A 19,096-nucleotide genomic window follows, 5' to 3' on the forward strand; every position below is an offset into this window, starting at 1 on the left:
TGTACACACCCCCATGGTAGCAGGTGGTGTGTGTGTGTGTGTGTGTGTGTGTGTGTGTGTGTGTGTGTGTCTGTGTGTGTGTGTGTCTGTGTGTGTGTGTGTGCATATGTGTGTACCTCAATGTGTGTCCATGTATGTGTGTGGGTGGGCCTGTCTTGACACCTGTCCTGACTGATGCCAGATACCCACAGTTGGCACAGACTCCACTTAACACTAGGGTTTTTGTTCCCAAAGGTTTTCTAATGGAAGGTAATATGCTTCTCGTCAGGGCTAGTTCACCACATTTTGTATGAATGGGGGACACTTATCTATTGGGATTGCATCCTGAGCTAGCCTTGTGGGCCCTCCTCTTCCCACTGTTCCCAGTCTGTTCGGTGTCACAATGTCCAGGGAATAGAACCCTCAGATCTGTCAGCACCTCTGTGTGGGTCATTGCATCAGCTGACATGCTCAATGGTTGTGCCAAACTCACATGTTCTGGATGAGCTCAAGATGCGCACAAGAAGGCCTAGATGAGGAGGTGCCGTACTACCCAGCCAGTCAGACTTAAGTTCCACTCTGACAAACGTTAGGAAGAGGTGCAGATGTGACTCACAAAAATGCATCCACTATTGGGCTCAACTAGCAAGAACCTGTGAGCAGCAGTGACATTCAGTTTCCTCTTATCCAAGTAAAGGGACATCAAATACTTCTTTGGACCTTGGGCAGTCAAGAAATCTTGAAGACTCCATGGGTAAATAATGGACCATGCACCATCCCAGAACCCCAGGACTGAACCTGCTTGAAGCCCCTGGAGCTCCTTGGCTAAGGTGAGGAGAGGAGACCCCAAACAGCCCTTTACCAGTGCGTCAGCAACACTGTCTCACCAGATGGAGCAGACTCCATAGCCTGAGGTGTGCAGTGAGGGCTTTTTTCCATTTCATGCAGTGGTGTCTTGTATGTATGATCTCGTATGGAACTGAGACATACTGCAAGGGAGGCTTTGTGTTGGGTACAGTTAAAAGCAAGACATGAGAAGAGGAACTGCAGAGTCGTGATCTAGGAGACCCTGCAGTAACCAGCTCTGGGTCCTTGGAGCCTAGGCAGGCTTTGCAGTCACAGAGCTCCATCTACTGCCCAAGTCCCATTCTGACCCCGTCTCTAGCAGATAAGACAAGAGCCCAAGCTGCTTCAGGGCTAACAAGACAGTTGTTTCTCTCAGACACTTTTGCTCCAGAGAATCCTAGGAAGTTGGAGACAGAACCAAGAAAAATAGGGTCAATCCCAAGCCCTAGGCTCATGTCAGAGCAGGGTTCCCCCCCGCCCCGCCGTCTCCTACAAGTGGGCAGGGAAAGGACTGAAGTGGTAGGCAGAAGTGCTGAGGGCCAACAACTGACTTGCATGGAAATGGCTGGAGGCTGATCATGCTGGAATGCTCCCAAACCACCTTCAAGGCTGGCTGGCACAGACAGGACTACTATATGACTCTTGCCCAGACCACAATGTCCTCAAGGGTAGGGTCTTCCCCAGGCAAGTATAGGAAGAGGTAGTTCCTGAACTTCATGCCATTGAGAGAGCGAAGCTCTTGAGGACCCAGCTGGTCCACCAGTGTGCAGTCTCAGGTTGCTTTGGGTGAGATAGTCGTGAGCTGTCTGTATGATTGAGCAGACACTTGTTGTCCAGGCTGAGGACATACTGGTCACCTCTGCGGTCATTCTCTGCCTCTTCAACCTACAGGGAGATACGAAAACATGGAGGTAGTCTTCACCCTGACTTTTGGTTCTTTCTATGCTTCTACAATTCCAGGACTCCAGGTATTCACGGACCACCTAATTCTGGCTATTCGATCTGTCCTGGGCCAGATAAGCCATCCTGTTGGTTTCTCTGTCTCACAACACATTTCCCTCTATGTTGCCTCAGGCTGTCTCCTCCAAGCATCCCAGCATGCATCAGCTCCATATCTTCCCCAACCTACCTTAGGGTCTCTGATAATTCCAGATACTTTAATGTTCTCCCAGGAATGCCTGTGGTCTCTTGTGTGCCTCACATTCATCCTAGAAGTTCTTGGGAGCCTCCATGCCATGGCATAGGATGTCTTTGTGTCCTCAATGGGCCAAGTGATTCCCTCCAGTGCAGGATTCTCTCCTTATTGTTGAATTTTGGCACTTATGTTTTTCAGGAATGGCTCTGGATATGTTCACCACACACTACCCTGGAAGACTGGAGAGTTCAAGGACGGCCAACTTTCACTTAAACAAACTTTTCCATAGTCTGTGTGGGTCCCATCAGCTGAGAGTAGCCTCCATATTGCAATGATGTGCAAACTTTTGCTGTTCAGCCATGATGGACTTTAGGATCTGCCCTGAGGACCCTACACAAGCCACAGGTAGGAGATGTGTAAATGGGGCATGTTACTGGGTCAGGTTATCAGTACAGTGAGGCTGTTCCAGACGCTGCCAGTTATCTTCCCACGCAATCATGCAGTCGCTGTGGGTTCATCCACAGACATCTCACACTCTCCCTGCTGGGAGTTAGGCTGGATGCCTACTATGTGGGAGCTGCCTTGGCTTGTGGAGCGGAGTCAGAAGCAGTGGAGGAGATGGTGTCTGCTGCTCTTAATGTCCTCAGTGCCCAGGGCATCCCTGTGATCTGGGTTCAGGTCCAGCTCCAGTGAATCATTGATGTAATTTCAGGCCATAGAAGCTCCAGACACCATGAGGTACAGGGTAGACCAGGAATGAGGGGGAACCAAGCAATCCAGGACCCTGTGGGGACCAGAGAAGCCAATATTCCATGTCATCTCTTAGGCATGATGTAAGGCTAGGAGCTCTGTGTGCCCTGACAGACGGGGATGGGACCCTGACTCCCACAAAATGCTCCTTCAGACCTATTACACCATCAGCTTTGAGAAGGTCTTCCTCATTAAGAACATTCCACACAGCTTGCCTCTGCCATCGGACTCTATCTTCCATGGGTGAACCCTCTCAGGAATATTGACATGTCTTCTATGAATGGTTAATATTCTGTTAAGTCGTTCTCATAAACAGTGCTCAGCAGAGTATGTGTATCCACAAGAAGTCATTTTCAATTCTCTCAGGGAAAAGGAAGCAAAATCCTCCTCCTCCTCCTCCTCCTCATCCTCATCTTCCTCCTCTTCCTTCTCCTCCTCTTCCTTCTCGTCCTCCTCCTTCTTCTCCACATTTTCCTCCTTTTCCTCCTCCTCCTTCTCCTCCACATTTCTCTCCTTCTCCTCCTCTCTTCCTCCTCCTCTTCTCTTCCTCCAGCTCCCCCCTCTTCTCCTCCTCATCTTCCTCCTACTCTTCCTCCTTCTGCTACTGCTAATGCTGCTGGTGCTGTTGCTTCTACTCCTGTTGCTGATGTAGCTTCAGTTGGTGTCTTTTCCTTGGCCATGTCTCTGATGTCACCTCCTGTTTATACTCAGGACATGACAGAATTTCCAGATGGCACTGTGAAAGAGACAAGACAATTTATTGCAAGCCAAAAAATAAAAAAAAAAAATAATGAGTTAGAATTCTTAGATTACTATTTGGGGCTTTGATTGCCTTACTATTTTATTATTTCTCCTTTTCTACTTCCCAGTTGAGATCTTTGAAAGAAATTATTTAGAAATGTTACCTATAAAATCCTATATATCACTAGGTCTTAGGAACAAAAAATCAGTATGCACAAAACTATGCATGCATGCACGATTCTGACCATCAACAATAACCAGCAAACTAGGCTGTTGATACTTATTCAATGACAAACCTTGTTATTAGTTTTGAGACTTACTGAAATGTGATGTTACTTTTGAAAAGATAAGAATCTGTTCTGAGGCACTTGTAATTAATGACCACATGTGCTAGGACCAGTAGCCCAAGGATGAGGCTATGAGCCCATGACCCTCTAGTCATCACCCTTTGGGAGTTATTGTCCTAAGGGGGAGATAGAGTCCATGTAAAGGGATTGGGCAGCAAGACAATTCTGTAGAGTGGCATACACATCATTTATATTGAGTCCCTGCTGGGAAGAGGAGAAATCAAGAAGAGGGAGAAGGCTTTTTGTTAGGGAAACATCATAAAGAAATTAGAGAAGGAACAAGGTAAGAATTATGGGGAAAATGGAAACCAGAGACAGAGGAAGGACCAGCATAGAGCAAACTGGAAAGGACAAAGCACAAAGGTACCTGGGCTGTGCCTGCTGCTTGTACTCTGGACTCTCCCTGTGGCTCATTTCCAGGGCTAGTTGCTGTTCTCCCCCAGGCGAGGTTTCTTTCTCCTTGGCAAGCAGCAACACAGCTTTATCAGGGCATTTCCTTTATTCCTGGTCCACCCCTTAAATCCTCTGGGCCAGACCCTGCTCAGGATGGGCTCATCCTCTGCTGGGGCTCTGTGGGAGAGTAGATTGTCTTATTTTCTTACTGCTACTTTTCTCAGTGAAGATGCTTGTTGGTTGAAGGCATGGGATACTCATGGCACATTTGTGATAGTGGTTCTGTGTAGGTGTCTTCAGGAATGGCCTGAGAAGACCAGGGACAATGGATCTTCTGCCTCCTCTTGGAGTAGCCTTCTGGCCATAGCCAGACCTTGACCATGGGAGGATGACAGTAGCAAGATGACAAGAAGTAGCACAATTCCACTCCTCTTTAGTTGTAATCTGAAAGCAGCAGCAGCATCAAGGCTAGGGAAATGGGGCTGTAACTGGACTCACTTGCTGTGCCTGGGCTATGCAACCATACCCTTGGAGAGCCTGCTCTTGTAGGAAGCAATAAGTTGCCATTGCCTCATTATATTTTCTTTTCATTAAAGAGTATTTTATTACAGAGGCTTGGAATCCAATACATTCCACCGCATCCAAAATTGCAGGGTCTGGTGTGAGGGGGAGTAGTTCTCCATAAGGACTTGGGAAACCCTTCCAGTATTCTTTCAACCAGGAGTGTTTCATCACCTCTGTGGCTCTTGATCTATAGCTGGGAATTACTCTCAGTAACAGACTAAGGAGGTCCTCCAGCTTTTCTGAAACCCCACATGAGGAAGGATACACTCTTGCCACAGCTTGTCTTTGAAGCTCTTGGATGATCAGTGAATCTAATTCGAACTTTCCCACCACCATATAACACAAGACCACTCCTATGGTCCACATGTCATTCTTTGGCCCGTCTTATAGATGGCCAAGGAAGAGTTCAGGGGCACAAAAAGAGTACGCACAGCAGTGCTGGGTTAGCATTTGTCCCAGTTGAAATTGGGTGCTAAGACCAAACTCGAGGACTTTGACCTTTTCGTTTTATCGATCATAATATCATCTGGTTTGAGGTCCCTGTGAACTATACCAGGCCCATGGCAGTAGCTCACTGCTGATAATATCTGTTCAAATATTTCCCTGGCCTGGTCCTCCTCTGACTCTGACTCTCTGTTGGCCTTCCACCAGCTCCATTATGAGGTATATTCTAGGTTTGCTCTCAATGATTTGGAGGAGCGAGATGATGTTCAGGTGGTTGGTCTTTCTCTATATATTTGCTTCCGTCATAGCTTGCTGGAACCACTGCTTGTACTTTAGGAGAACTTTGACAGCCACCGGGGTGCCTGTGAGCCAGTGGTGGACCTTGGCGTGGCTCCCTTGCCCAATTGTCCTCAATACTTTGTATTGGGGTGAACGTTTCCCTCCTCAGTGATACTGGGCTTGGGGATATGGAGTGGTAACTCCTCGTCACTCTGTGTAGACATTTGATCAGTACTGATGCTGTCTAAAAATAACATTAAAAAGTAGGAATCAAATAGTGAAAAAGATGTAGCAATACAGGAGCTAAAATTACACATGTAAATAATCAAAACAATAATATTCCACATAAGAACATAAAAACTACCACAATAAATAAAACCAGACACCCTAATAAAGCATAAAAAAATCGAAACCTCAGTAAGGAAATAGCCAGTGGTCCTCCAAATATATGGCCTAAATCTATCTCTTGTATTCATACAAAAATCAGTCAATCTATAAATAAGAAGCCAGCCATCTACATAGGCCTTTAATCTGATATTATGGGTTGGCATACCAAAGGCCTGGGAGCGACTGGTCATCCAGCCCAGATAATTGGCCAGCTTCAGGCCAGTGAGAGAGCCTGTCTTGAAAATAAGGTTGAGGACCTACCTCAGGAACAGCAGCCGGGGTGACTTCTGGCTTCTACACTCTCTTGCACTGAGGTGCAGATAATATAGATACAAGGGGCAAAAGGGGATGGAGACACACACACACACACACACACACACACACACACACACACATCTCCCTGACATACAGGCCACCACGTAGATGTAAGAGGATACTGCACTGCACCCAAACACTTTCCATATAAAGTCAATCCTCATGCTCAGGTACTAATCTGTTGTATTTAAACCTTTCACCATTTTTGCTATTCGCTGTATTGTGAAGTGTGAATTTTTATTTTATTTTTCTTCTGCAAAAGAAGAGACAGAATTTAGCCCTGGAGACTCCCTAGGACCTGGATGGAAGTGAGGCCTGGAGAGTCATGTGTGCTTCTGAAAACAAATCTCATTCATATGATGCTTCCCTGAGTCAAAGGATGTGTGGAGGGCTCTGTGCCCTATCCAGGGTTGATCTCAATATATTAATGGGAGCTGAGACTTCTGTCTGATAGAACAGTGCCACCCACCTGCAAGATGTCTGTGATGGTTTGTATATGCTTAGCTCAGGGAGTGGCACTATTAGGAGGCATGGCCTTGTTAAAGCAGGTGTGTCACTGTGGGCATGGGCTTTAAGACCCTTTTCCTATCCACATGCAAGCCAATCTTCCCCAAGCAGCCTTCAGATAAAGATGTGGAACTCTCACTCTCTCTGGCACCTTGCCTGCCTGGATGCTGCCATGCTCCCAGCTTGATGATACTGGACTGAACCTCTGAACCTGCAATCCTGTGTCCATTAATGTTGTCCTCATAAGAGCTGCATTGGTTGTGTTGTGTCTCTTCACAACAGTAAACCCCTAACTGAGACGATGTCCGTGTTCCCTTCCTCAGCTTCCAGACTAGATGCACAGAACACATGAAACTCAAGAAGGATGACGAAAATGTGAATGCTTTACTCCTTCTTTAAAAGGGGATCAAGGGGCTGGGGATTTAGCTCAGTGGTAGAGCGCTTACCTAAAAGGGGATCAAGAATACCCTTGGGAGGGGATAGGGAGGCAAAGTTTATATCAGAGACTGAAGGAACGCCCATTCAGAGCCTGCCCCACATGTGACCCATACATATACAGTCACCAAACTAGATAAGATGGATGAAGCAAAGAAGTGCAGGCTGACAGGAATTGGATGTAATCTCTCCTGAGAGACACATTCAGAATATGGCAAATACATAGGCGAATGCCAGCAGCAAGCCACTGAACTGAGATCGAGATCCCCACTGAAGGATTCAAAGAAAAGACTGAAAGAACTTGAAGGGGTTTAAGACCCCATATGAACAACAATGCCAACCAACCAGAGTTTCCAGGGACTAAGCCACTACCCAAAGACTACACATGGACTGACCCTGGGTTTCAACTGCATAGGTAGCAATGAATAGCCTAGAAAGGACACCAGTGGAAGGGGAAGCCCTTGGTCCTGCCAATACTGAACCCCCAGTCAATGGGATTGTTGGGGAGGGTGGTAATGGAGGGAGGATGGAGAGGGGAACACCCATATAGAATGGGAGCGGGAGGGGTTAGGGGCATGTTGACCTGGAAACCAGGAAAGGGAATAACAATTGAAATGTAAATAAGAACGAAATTTTTAAAAAGATTAAAAAAGGGGGGGATTAAAAAAAGAAGTGAATGACTGGGACTGGGTTGTGGCTGAGCCATACATCACTGCTTGGAGTATAGTTATTTTCTCATTACGAAATATGGCCCAAGGCAGCTGAGGGAAGGGAGGGGGCTTGCTTTGGCTCATGGTTTGAGGAAACACAGTCTAGAAGAGAAGGCGCTGTGATGGGAGCATAAAGTGGTTGGGCAGATGGTGACCGCAGTCACAAAACAGTGGCTATGGAGTGCTGGTGTTCTTCTCTTTCCCTCTCCTTTTCTCCTTCAGGGTGGGATCCTAACTCATAGAATGCTGCTGCATTCATTGGAAGAAGGGAGTCTTCTCTCATCAGTTAAGCCTCTCTGGATACATCCATAGAAGTTGGCCAGAAGTGTGCGTCCTAAGTGAGTCTACATCCTGTCAAAAGGACCATCAAAATTAAACATCGCATTTAGTATGGACATTACAGAAAAATGGTGGGAACAAAGGAAGGAAGGGGAGAGAGAGAGAGAGAGAGAGAGAGAGAGAGAGAGAGAGAGAGAGAGAGAGAGAGCAGGTGGGAGAGGGAGAAAAAGGGAGAGGGGGGGAGTGAGGTGGGAGAGAGATCTAGGAATACAGTCACTATTGACTTGATTTCATCATTCATTCTACCAGGACTGTAAAGTATAAACTATTCTTGTTTTTAAACCTCTACATTTATGGAGATTTTAAAGGAATAGGTGAAAGGTTTTGAATGGGGAGTCGTCGGGAGGGACACTGAAATGGATCTCTGGGGAGTGAAGAACTTTTCATAGAAGTTATTATAGCTGTGGACAGACAGAGAGGCAAATGCATCACTGTGGCTTCAAGGATCATTCAGGACCCAGCAGCAGAGACAGACTGTGTGGTGGTGTCTTGGAAGAGAGGAAACTATGGCCTCACTGCAGAAGTAGGGATATCTTTTTCTGATTTCTGGAGATAGGGGATGTCTCACAGTACAAGTCTGCTGCCATACGTTCTAATTCCTAGGCAGGTGTCAGGGAAAATGGTGGGAATAGAATGTCTGGCTTCTAATGCACCCTGTGATTTAACCTGATGTCCCAGGTGAGAGATCCTGATACTGGGAACTCTGTCAGCTTAGGGCCCCAGAAACAGGGTCTCAGTGGGATGCTTGTCAGTATCTTCAAAAAGGCAGTGGTGGCATCTGCAGATATTGTGATCTGAGCAGCAACTGGGTCTCACAGGACATTCTTTTTTTTTTTATGAATAAAAGTTTATTACTCATCAGAAAAGGAGAAATTTTCAAACTTCACATGGGAAGGATTTATACACAAGGGAAGAAAACAGAAGGAAGGAAGAAAAGCTGAAGGTTTCTCTCCTCCTTCCTTCTCCAGGAAAACCCTCTTTTTTTTTTTTTTCAGTACATGAGGTTTTTTCTTTATTTTATTTTATTTTATTTTATTTTATTTTTTTTATTATCTTGAGTATTTCTTATATACATTTCAAGTGTTATTCCCTTTCCCGGTTTCCGGACAGACATCACCCTCCCCCCTCCCCTTCCTTGTGGGTGCTCACAGGACATTCTTATAGCAGGAATAAAAAACTGATGCAGTAAGCAAAATATTAGAGAATCAACAACTGACATTGTGGTCAACTGAAGTGAGCACTTAAATGATTTCCTCAGTGTCAGAAAGACCCTAACGAGCCCTCGGAGTCTGTCAGCACAGCACCTTGAGTGGTAACTAGTACAAAAAGTGGGGCCAGGGTCCAGGTGAAGGTGGTGTGCGGGTGTTGGGGTGGGGTGTGTGTAAAACTGTCTCCTCTCACTGGTCAGGTGACTGCAGAAATGCCCTGGGTAGTTGGTGAGCGTGCGTTCGTGTGTGTGTGTGTGTGTGTGTGTGTGTGTGCCTGCGTGTGTGTTCATGCACACATTTGTGTGTATGTAGAGCCCAATCTAAGCAGGCTTTGGGGATGACTCGATTTCTCTACCTTTTGACCATCACTGCTTCCTCATTTGGAAGATGGAAACAATTCTTCATACAAAGTAGTAATACTGACATGAAAGTCTGCTGTGGAGAATGCTATAGCCTCCATTGGAGACTGACTTCTCAATCTTCAAGGACCTTTGAATAGCCAAATTGAAGTCTTCAGTGTGAGGGAAGGTGTTGAGCTGCTGGGGAGCATGTGAGTCAGGATATGGAGCACTCACTTCCTCAGCAGGTCAAGAAGAGCTGAGGCCTAGCAGGCTCCTGCTAATGACTTGTCTATCTCCACACACAGGTGATGGTTTTAAGAAACATGTTCAAACTGGCTCTTTACTATGTGGGAGCAGATAAGGAGAAAAAGTTGGCTTGGCTCTCTCTGGTGGTACATATTCCCGTGCCATAATGGACCAAGGAACTTTCAACACTCACCTGCAGGGTTCAAGAGGGTTGAACCACTGTTATGGACATCCCACTTAATGGAATTCCATTTTTGTTTCTCACTTAGTTCTGTGGTCCACATGCTGATGTCTATTTGGAGTGCCTGGTTTTATAAGATATGCACACAGTCCCTAAATGATCCTGAACAATGACTGTTATTCTTTACTGGGCTTGGGGCTTGCTCTATGCTAGATGCTCGTGGGTTTTCTTCATTGTTAGTTCTAGCTGTGGTTTTGATCACAATGCAAATTTGGGTGAATGCCAGCCACTGCAGCATTCCTAGAGGGAAACACTGCTGCTCTCTCGGTTGGAGACATCAATGACTTCATTAACTTGCAGAGAAACCATGCTGGCCAGGGTTTTCTCTTCTGACATCTGGAGACCAAGGTGGAGAAAGTGCTCAAAGGGCCTCAGACTCCTTATCTTCAAACACAGGGAGCTCCAGTTCCTAGAAAGCAGGAGACACAACTGGCAACTGATGCATCACTGAGGAACCAGAGCAAATGTAATCAACTTGTGGGCTTCAAGAGGGCCCAGGGAGTGGTCCTTTGTCATCTGGCCCAAGAAACTGCCTTTCCCACAGGGGACTCACTGTTTCTCAGAGGAATGTTCTCCTCACAGGATTTTACCCAGCCCAGGAAGGGCTGTGGCTGAAATGGAGCTTTTGATCTTTTAGTAACAAAAACATCAGAAAAAAAGCTGAATCAGTTGTTTGAGGCTTCAGGGAAAAAAAAAGCCTTCTGACAGTTTCTCCTCCCAGAGCTCAGCACAAGCCAGACAGAAGGTTCAGAAAGGAGCCTGCTCTCCAGGGCAGAGGCAGCATCTGTGTTCTGCAGGAGGCCACTCATTCGAGATCCTTTCCTCTGGGTTTGAAGCCGTGGGCATCACTGTGCCCTGCAGCAGTCCCAGGCAGGTAGAACACCCAAGGCCTGGCCTGAGACAAGCCAGCAGACAGTGCCCGGGATGATGGCCACCCCAGTGGAGCTGCCCCAGCTGGCCTGTGTTTTCCTGACGGTCCTGCACCCTGAAGCAAGACTAAGCAGGCAGGGGAGTCCTGTGCACAGCTTCTGTTTCAGTTCTGATAAAGCTCTTTCCTCTGTCAGAGAGGAATCTCATGGGATTCACTGTCTTGAAATATACCTGTACAGCCTGAAAACAACCTGCACTGCCACAAGTCAAATAAATGCCCAGACTGGAAAAGTCAGGGTTTTTCTTAGAAGATATTCTTTCCTTCATCAAAGAAATTGCTCAGCAGACTTTAGGCCTCAGGAGCTAGAGGCCTGGAAGGCTAAAGACCTTCCTTGCTCAGATTCTTGGTTACAATGAGCCTGCTGGGGTCTTTGCTGAACCCTGTCAATGGTAGTAAACCCAAGTCCCTCAGAAAGACATGCTACTGTGGCATGCTGGCACTATCAGCAACCTGACCACACACACTAAGAAGCATAAAATAGGAAACTGCATTTATTTCTGGGCCTGTGTCTGTTAGTTTACTTTCCTCTGTGTTCTGACAAAAGCCACTTAAGGACGAATTTGTTTTGGCTCACAGTTTTGGACTACAGTCCATCACAGAAAGGGAAGCATCCACCCATCCATCTTCCATCATCCGGGTTAGGGAGCTGCTCACATTGTGTCCACATTCAGGAATCAGAGTTAATGAATGTGAGCACTCAGCTAGCTTTCTCCCTTTTAATTCATCTTAGGAATCTCAGGACATTATTACATGGTCTTCCTATATCTGTTAACTCAGTTTAGAAACTCCTTACAGATATTTCCAGAATGTTCTTTCCTAAGTGATCCTATATCCCATGCAGTTAGCAAACAGTAGTAACCATTACACTCCCTGACCATTCATCTATCCACCTCTCCATCCACTACCCTTCCATTCATCATCAATCCATCCATCATCCATCTCTCCATCACACATCCATGCATCTATCATCCATACATCATCCATCCATCCATCCATCCATCCATCCATCCATCCATCCATCCATCCATCCATCAATGCATCATTATCCACCATTCATTCATACACCAACTCACGCACCAGTCCATCCATCAATCCAGTGATCTATTCATCCTCTATCCAAGCATTTATTACTCAGTCCCTCCCTTCTTCACACTGTCTATCCACCCATCCATTCTCTGCCTTGTTCCAATAAAGGGGCAATTACTGTGAGTTTCTTGATACCTAATGAGTAGAGAAAGAAGTTGAAACCGAACAAAATAGACAACAGAGAAACGGTAAAAAGAAAATGAAAGCAATGTGAAGTCAAGTTGATCTTTTATTGGAAATCTTCCATTAAGTTGAAAAGAAATAAAAAGAGAGAGGGAAGAGTCAAAACACAGTTCTCTGTATTTAAAAAATAAGTCTCAAGCAACATAATGGTAACAATTAATAACGCATGCAGCTGTGAGTTAATATTTATTTATTTATTTATTTTTGAGACCACATCTCACTGTGTAGTCTATGCTGGCCTCAGACTCACAGAGCTTCACCTGCCACTGCCTCCCAAATGTTGGCATTAAAGGGGTGCAACACTGCAGGTAGTGATTGTGAGTTAGGAGACATCAGAACTACCACGTCCACCGAACCTCTGTAGGTTTATAACTGACGCTCAATGTAGGGTTATTGTGGGATCCTCTTGCCGCTTGGGGAAGCAGGACAGGAGACGTTGAATACACTTACCCAGTGCTGCTACCGGGCAGGTGCCAGCTTGTCGGAAGCCACAAGACACTGATCTGTGTTGGGGAAGAGCAGTCTATGCCACAGGACACAGTCAGAGCTGACTCGGGGTCCCTGGGCCTGCAAGGGGGCCCAGGCTGTGTGGTCTCAGGATCTTGTGCATCCAGGCGCCACTGAGATACTGCAGAAGAGCTGAGAACAAAGTGGGGGTCATGGGGCTGGATCTAGCCTGCAACCAAGGGGAAAAAGGGAGGAGCTCCGGCTGGTCCCCAGGGGAGAGTTCTTGGCTTGACTGAGGTAGCCTACAAGCTTGGTTGTGGGGTTGGCTGGCAGCTCAGGGAGGCCTTCTAGGGGTGATTAGATGGTGACTCTGTAGAGAGATTAGATGGTGGCTCTGTAGGTGAAGGGCTTCTCTACAGCTCCCCATGGTGTATCCTGATGAAGTGAAACAGTCTGTGGTTTTAAGGAGTTTATTTTAATGGTGTAAAGTAGAGGAGTAAAGCCATGTCCCAGTTCTCAGAGTGGGCCGGAGATTAAATACGTTTTGCATGGAGGAATGTCTGGGAAGAAAAGGTTTTTGGCTAAGCCTCCAGGCCTTTAGGTACCTCATTATAATGGAGATCTGTCCTGAGGCTCCATGACCTGTGGTCATGTCCTCTACCTGTGGAGGGGAATGGGGTATTGCCCTTAAGTGACTGGTGGCCACAGATCTATGGTGGGCTGTTGCTAGTAACCGGCCTGGTTTCATGGGAGTCAGGCAAAATGCCTACCATTTCTTCAGGGTGGCCAGGGCTTCAAGCCTCCCCAACAAGGAACGGGAGTCCCTTTCAAGGTCCCACAGCCAATGATTCTGCTCCTGGCCCATGACAGATGCCTGCTGCTGTTGGGGAACCTGACACCCTATCCCAGTTGGCTACTGTCTATCTCCAGAGGTTTGACTGGATTGTAACCTTTGTGGAGGAGTACATCAGAGAGAGAAGTTGTCCTGGTTTCTTTTCCTGTTGTGATGAAAAGCCCCTTGGCAAAAGCAACTCAGGGAACAAAGGGTTTCTTTCAGCTTCAGTTCTAGGTTTGTCCTCCATGGTAAGGAAGTTTGGATGGATCCACACTCCTACAGCTTCCTTTCTCCACTTACATAGTGAGCTGACAACCTCAACCATTGAAACTTCTTTGGAGATGGCTGTTTCTGTGCCAAGCGCTGCCCTCCATATCTGAATCAAATACTTTGAGTGAGTTTACAGATCTTCCTCTGGGCAGAAGGGGTGTTTGCAGGGCTTCCAGGGAGTATGATGGACACTGCCCAGTTGCCGTGGGTGGAGCCTGTCAACATGACCTGTGTATTCATTCACAAGTACATGCTGTTGTTCATTATATCAGGCACTGAGTCTTCTTAGGGGCAGAACACAGATGAGGCCCCTATGTTCCTGCACATTGAAATTCTACTGGAGGGAGGTCCATAGGGCATTCCTTAAATCTCTCAGGACTGACAGGAGGGGGCTGCTTCTGAGCAAAACCTTTTCACATTGGCAAATCAGTTGGTGCTGCTGAGCATCCAGCCAGCCTGGCAGTGCCTGCTCAGGAAAGCCTCCAAGGAGAACTGGCTTTACAGACCAGGGTTTCAGAAGCTGTGCTTCGGATATAGAGTCAAGGCCATGGCTAGAGGCATTCTGACAGTGTGGGAAAGTTTGCACTTCCAGGGCCTGGTGTGTCTCTCCACTAGTTCTGTCACATTAGCCTCACTGGCCACCGCTTGGGAAACCAGCCCTGCTAACACCACATCATCCCCATGGCTGGTACTAGCTCTTTGTGTCTTGTTCATCAAAATCCTGTTAGCTATTATCTGAAATTATTTATTATTGTGTTTATAAAAAGATAAGGGAGAAAAGGAATATGTATTGGTGAAGGTGCAGTCAGTTGTGGGGAAGGGTGTGCCTCAGAGGGCCGGACCGAGGCATCATTTCTCCCTGAGGAACCAGCCACATGATGATATAGTATAGAATAGAGTTTATTCAGGGCATGGGGAGGGGAGTGAGAGGGTAGTAGAGACAGAGAAAGGCAGATAGATAGATAGATAGATAGATAGAGAGAGAGAGAGAGAGAGAGAGAGAGAAGAGGAGTAGAGAAGTAGAGGCTGGCCATGAGCACATGGAGAGAGAGGGGGAGAGAAATGGGGAGAGGTGGGGAAGGGGTGAGAGAACAGAGCTGGAGCAGGAAAGCAAGAACAAGAGAGAGCAGAGGGGGCAAACAGCCCCTTTTACAGTGAGTCAGGCACACTTGACTCTTGCCAGGTAACCACGGGGCAGAGCTTAGACAAAATGCTAACACATCTCCCAGTAAACATCAACTGAAAAAATGGCCAGTTCTTGTTGAGTTTTAGATGGTGGTGGTGGTGATGGTGGTAGGGTGTTCAAAAAGGCACTGAAAGATTACTGGGGACTAAGAAGTTTATTAATGCCATGGATACATAGAGAAGCAACTGCATGATAGTCTCCAGAGAGAAATGCAAGTTCATAAGGCAGGAGAAGACATCTCTTCTTGGTCTTCTGAAGGTAGGCCGGGTTTCTCGGTGGGTCTGCCTCAGGCTCTCTGGTTCGCAGGCTGAAGGGAGGGAGAGAGGTCGGAGAAGAATGTGAACACCATCGATATCCCTTTTGATGTTAATTCACTTCCCAGGTGAGACACACACACACACACACACACAGACACACAGACACACACACACACAGACACACACACACACACACACACACACACACCATCCCCTCCCCCAACTCTATACCTACACTGGGGTTGTCTGTTAGCTCTGGACTCATGGACATCATCTCAGTCAGGGCTATTGCTGCAGATACTGTGACCTGAGTGAAGCCAACCGTGAACATCGTATTCTTACAGCTATTCTCCTCAGAATGCCTTCCCTGTGAACTCCTAGAGGAAGCAAATTCCAGATTTATCAGCATGGAGAATCTCCTGAGACTTCCTGCCTCCCTAAGGATCTACTGAGGAGAGGGACTTGGCCAGGTTCTTCTGAATCTATGAGAACTGCTGCTGCCTACAAGAACAGGGACTTATGGCCAGTGTCCTCTGGATAGTGGTGTCTGCAAATGCTTTGCCAAAAGTGTATCCTCTGCAAAGGGAAGTCTAGGCAGGCAGTGTCTGCAGGTCTCCAGTCCGTGTCTACTTCACAGCTTGCTTGTATAGCATGTTCAGAACCAACTTTCAGAATCTAGGAGTTTCTTAAATGCTGATCTGTCTAATTAAAGATCTTAATGGGCATTCTTTACAATTCTAGAACCAGGCAATAATTTAGTCTGCAAAGTAGAATGTGTCCTCTAAGTTGGCTTTTAATCGGTTAAAAGAGAATGCCTTTATGAGTCGACCAGCTTTCAGGGTCAACAACTTACGTATGTGTCTAACTGTGTTTACATGGAGCCTTGGCAAAAATTTCCTTAGCGTTTGAAGAACTTTGTCTCAGGACAAGTAATTCTTACTGGAGTGTCCCCAAAGTCTACTTTAGAGTGCAGAGAGAAGAACCTCCTGTTAGACTTGATCTTGCTGGCAAGGCCCCTCTTTCCAGTCTGTCTTACCCAGTGTATACCACAACCACCACACCCCAACCCTGACCCTCTGCTGCACTTAAGGGAGCCTCTTGCCTGCTTCTCACCTCCTGGAGAGGCAAAGTCATCCCAGAACAGCCAACCTGCTGTGGAGATTGACTCGCCAGTAATAGAAAGCTGTGGAATCAGTGGGATCAAGTCTCATGCTGGTTTCATATTGAAAGTAAATCAAACACATCTTTCAAAATCAAGATAATTTTCTGCTAGAAATATCTAAATTTATGTGGCTTTTTGCAACAGTGTTTATTTTAAACTTAAAATCACACCAAAGAAAGGAATGCATTTTTAAAATCATTATCAGAAAAAGCACACAGAGAGGGTGTGTTTGAAAGGAATCAGGGACATCTGTCACCATGAAGGTAGAGCTGTGCAGTTTTAGCAGGTACAAGATCTACTCTGGACACGGGCAGCGCTCTGCCAGGACCGATGGGAAGGATTTCAAGTTTCTTAATGCCAAATGTGAGTCTGCATTCCTTTCCAAAGGAACCCTCGGCAAATTAACTGGACTGTCCTGTCCAGAAGAAAACACAAGGAAGGACAGTTGGAAGAAATTCAAAAGAAAGGAACCCGTTTGCAGTCAAATTCCAGCAGGCCATCACGGGCGCTTCTCTGGCTGATATAATGGCCAAGAGGAATCAGAAACCAGAAGTTAGGAAAGCTCAGCGAGAACAGGCTATCAGAGCTGCCAAGGAAGCAAAAAAGGCTAAGCAGGCATCAAAGAAGACAGCAATGGCTGCTGCCAAGGCCCCCACAAAGACAACCACTAAACAATAGACCGTGAAGCCTGTGAAGGTCTCTGCTCCCCGAGTTGGTAGGAAATACTAATTTGGTAGATGAGAGTTTAAAAATAAAGATTTGTGGGGTTGGGGATTTAGCTCAGTGGTAGAGCACTTGCCTAGCAAGCACAAGGCCCTGGGTTCGGTCCCCAGCTCCGAAAAAAAAAAAAAAAAAAAAGAAAAGAAAAGAAAAAAAAATAAAGATTTGTCTTTAACTCTAAAAAAAAGAAAAGAAAAGAAAAAAGGAAAAAGAGAGAAAGAAAAAGAAAGGAATCAGATGTTGGAGTAGTTCCTGGGTTTGCGTTGGGTCAGATCTCCCCCTCGTCGATGTGCCTCCATCTTCCTTTCATGTCTCTGTTTCTTTTCTGTGACAAAACACTCTGACAGAAGCTACTTAGAGGAGTGGGGTGGGTTTATTCCTGCTCACAGTTCTAGGTAACCGTTCCTTATTACAGGACAATCACAGATGCAGGAGCAGGCTCATCTGGTCACATTGCAACCACAGTCAACAATAGAGCAGCCGGATTCCTGGACTACAGACAACTTTTTCAACCTCATGGGTCAGCACAGAAAAGAAGCTCTGTAGAGGCTTTCTGTCACCCGTGGGCAAACAGTTTCAGGAGGGAGAGACATGGGTTATGGCTTCAGCATTTCCTTAGTACCAAGCCCCATACCTGACTCGTGTAAGGATTCATAGTCAGTGTTTCCCCCTGGCAGGCCCCTCAGTCTTCCTCAGGAGAGAGGCTGCCCCTTTCTGTGTGCACTAATAAACACAGTCCCATCTGGTGAAGGTTGGACTCCTGTGTCTTTCTGTCTTCCATCTCTGTATTCTACCTTAAAAAGATAAGAGTCAAGCAGCAGAGAGCAAGGCATGCAGCTAGCACAGTCCAGAAATCTCAGCAAACGACACATAGGACCAGGCAAGACAAACTAAGGGACCAGCCAGTCAGATTCCAAGACCTTATGAATTTAACCCACGTCAGGCTTTCAGAGGGTGAACACACTCGAAGACAGAAGGTGCATCAGTAGGATGGGTGGGGGTGGGGATGCGGTGGAATTCCCACAGCTGAGTAAGACCCACAGGAGTCTGGACACAGTAGCCTGGCATATTAAGCTGTGTGCTGGCGAAGACTAAATCCTGCTTCATTTGTTTTAACTGTGGAATAAGGTAAACTTCAGTTTCTCTCTGTGTGACATTTTTCTTCAACAGACAGAATCTTAAATGTAAATGTGGGTGTTGTGTGTGGTGGGAAGCATCTGTGTTATCTGAGAGCTTCAGTAACTAAGAGCAGCTGAAGCACAGAATGAGGACTTGAGCACTAGTGTGCTCTTGGGACAAGAGAGTGTCCACGGGACATTCACAAGTATGAAAACCTCAAGAGAGAGGCGAATCCTCAGTGAGAATTGGACATCCCAGGGGAGGGGAGGGGAGGAGACCCAGCAGTGATGGAAGTGGGTGGGAAGGTCCTGGGACTGCAGAGGGCTTTCTCCAATGGAGGTTGACACTATAACCCCAGGGCAAAAGAAAAGGCAGTGCTCTGACTATGAATAGCAAACAGTACACACAGACTGGTTAGCACTTGATAATAGCAGCTTACCAGCTACTTTGGGGATGTGACCACACAGTGCTTTTCAGACCACCCTAGGATCACCTCAAGAGAGACAAGTAGGGGCCCATTCCAATATGTAACTTGAGGAGGGAAAGTTAAAGAACAGAGTTAGAGCTGTTCTGCTATTTAGACTTAGTGATTGCCTTTGTTACTATAGGAGTTCTCCATTGTGGAGTGCATTCAATGGGCTGGGTGCTTTCCCACGTACTTATGATCTTCATTTTTAGAAGAAGCTACAATGT

At 46.5% G+C, this 19,096-nt stretch overlaps 1 pseudogene; it reads left to right on the forward strand.

Moving 5' to 3' along the window:
* The first annotated feature begins 16,821 nt into the window (after window positions 1-16,821).
* On the forward strand, window positions 16,822-17,293 carry Rpl24-ps7 (ribosomal protein L24, pseudogene 7; annotated as a pseudogene).
* Window positions 17,294-19,096: the final 1,803 nt, after the last annotated feature.

This window comes from Rattus norvegicus, chromosome 1 (assembly GCF_036323735.1).
Source record: "Rattus norvegicus strain BN/NHsdMcwi chromosome 1, GRCr8, whole genome shotgun sequence".
NCBI lineage: Eukaryota > Metazoa > Chordata > Mammalia > Rodentia > Muridae > Rattus > Rattus norvegicus.